This window comes from Rattus norvegicus, chromosome 5 (assembly GCF_036323735.1).
Source record: "Rattus norvegicus strain BN/NHsdMcwi chromosome 5, GRCr8, whole genome shotgun sequence".
Lineage (NCBI taxonomy): Eukaryota > Metazoa > Chordata > Mammalia > Rodentia > Muridae > Rattus > Rattus norvegicus.
In genome coordinates, this window is record NC_086023.1 from 21,226,617 (window position 1) to 21,229,171 (window position 2,555).

A 2,555-nucleotide genomic window follows, 5' to 3' on the forward strand; every position below is an offset into this window, starting at 1 on the left:
CAAGTCCTGACCTGCAGAAGAGATGGCCTGACACAGCTCCTGCCCCTAGAGCAGAGCTTACAGGGTATAGGTCTCCACAGCTGATGGTTGCTAAGCATACTTGTAGAGGGCCGCAATACGTTCGCCACCCCTAGTTGGCGCTGTCTTCCACTGCGCCCCACGTGGTAGGTCAGGATAGACTCCGCCATTGCAAGATGGCTCCAACCTTCACCTCACCAGCCGGCCCCCCCTTTCAGGTAGTTAACTGTGCGCATGTGCAAGAGTGCCTTCCTGCCAGGTCTTTGCCCATTCCGGGGCGTGCCTGATGAGATCATGAGTAAGCAACCAATCAGGTGTGGATGCGTGCTCGAGGGTTAAATAGGCGCGCCTGGCCGGCGCGCGGGGCTTCTCCATGAGATAGGAATAAAGTATCACTCATAGCAAGAATTTCTATGTCTCGCGTGCTTCTTGCCGGCGGAAAGTCGCGCACGGGACACATACTTGTTTGTATAATGATGCACATTTATAATTTATTAATTTACTTCATGTTTCTCCTTTAGAAAATATTCTCCCTGCCAAGGTCAATGACTCCATGATAATTATAAACAGCAGAAGTCCAGGAGGTGAAGGTGTGTAGGTATTCCTCAGCAAGATGGTGAACACTGTGCTCTTCAGGACAGTCCTTAAGGCTATGGGAAAGAACTCTGAAAACATGAGTCCAAGAATATATAATTTTTCACAATATGAATTTTATGAGGGACTTCATGGACCTAAAAGAACAAAGGCAGCTGCACTAATGAGCCAGCTGTCAGAAAGACACAAAGGCAGACAGATTCCTGAGTTAAAGGTCAGCCTGGTAAAAGCAAGTTTACCAGGAAAAGGAAGTGGAGATCTTGGAGCAAGATCCCACCTAGCTAACTTACTGTCTGTGCTTACAAAGGCAGACAAATCGGTGAATCCATTTGCTATGTTAAAAAAAAAAAAAGTACTTGCTCACTTCTTATAAGAATTAAGGGGCTTAGATCATAAAATTGTGACTCATGGGATAATCAAAAGGGATAACAATTAAATTGATATGTAAATAAAAGACTGGGCTTTGGTCTGCCAGAGATGAGCTTCTACCCAGCTGTCTAGAGAGCCATCCCAAGCAGAACACAGATTTGTCATCTTTTACCCACTATTGACTTCAAGCCAATTCTTTAGCAGTTCTGCAACACCATTTCCTCAGGAACCCCTCTCTAAGCTGAAACTGGCCCTTGGTAACATTCTTTTTTCAATTCTTAATACAGAAGTCATTAAATAAGTAATGAAGCTGTAGAATAAAATGTTACTAATAGATACTGATAATTAAGAGTATTGTCTATTGGAATGCCTATATTTTGTTTTTTAAAGGCTACAAATGTAGTATGCATAATACAATCATACTTTATGTGCATGAAAACATGATTTCTCTCCAGGGTCTAGTCTAGTAAGTTATTGAAACAAGAAAAGATCATATGGAGTGAAGTAACCCAGACCCATATAGAAAAAATACACCCCATGTTCTCTCTCCTACGTCCAAATCTTCAGATGTGAATATATATCTTGTAATTGCAGAAATCAGAAAAGGAAAAGGGGACCACTGGGGGCAAGGACAGTTGAAGAGAGTAGTAAAAGAGAATGGAGTAGAAGAGTACAAATGATCTATTTGGGGAAATGGAAAAAGCAGAAAGACTCTAATTAGGGAGGAGACGGGGGGGATAAAAGCACTAAGAGTACCTGAAAAGTCATAAGAGATCATACTATTAACTATCTAGAATTGTCAGGTCCCTGCCCCGAGCTCTGGAGGACGCTAGCTGCTTGGATTCAGCCACACCGGTGAGAACAGGTGATAGACGTGTCTGGCATAGAACTGTTCCACTCTCTAAACTCAGTTCCCAAGACCAATTCTACCCACTTCCCCCTCCCACCTCACTACCTATCCTACCTCTGGGCCCCTGCCCTTAATTCTAACAGACTTCCCTGTTCAAATACAGGCCACACCAGTCAGAAAAAAAAAAAAAAAAAAAAAAAAAAAAAACAGGTGCAGGCCATACTACTCAGAACAGAAACACCCTTCCCCCAACCCGCATTGCACCAAAGGCCAAGCTAGCAGTCCATAGAGGTCCCCAATGTGGTCAAAGATTCCGTAGTTATTCAGAGGTCATGATAGCCATCAAAAATCCAGAGCACAAAGACCAGAAGAGGAAACAGAAACCAAAGAACAAAAACCCGTCCAACAAAGACTCAGAAATCAGCACCTAGACCTATAATTATTTGATACCAAAATTGTTAACTGTCAGTGTAAGAACACAATCAACAACAGCCAACACAATATGGGACCACCAGAACCTATGACAGAAAGACCTGAATATTTCGATCTGCTAAAGGACAAGAAAATAACCTTTACAACAAACTCAGGATGATAGAGGTCCTCAGAGAGAAGTGAAAAAAAAAAATCTCTTAAAGAAATCAAGAAAAAGACAAATTAAAAATTGGAGGAAATCAGTAAATCCCTTAAAGATTTCCAAGAAAGCGGGGGTTGGGGGGAGACAGGA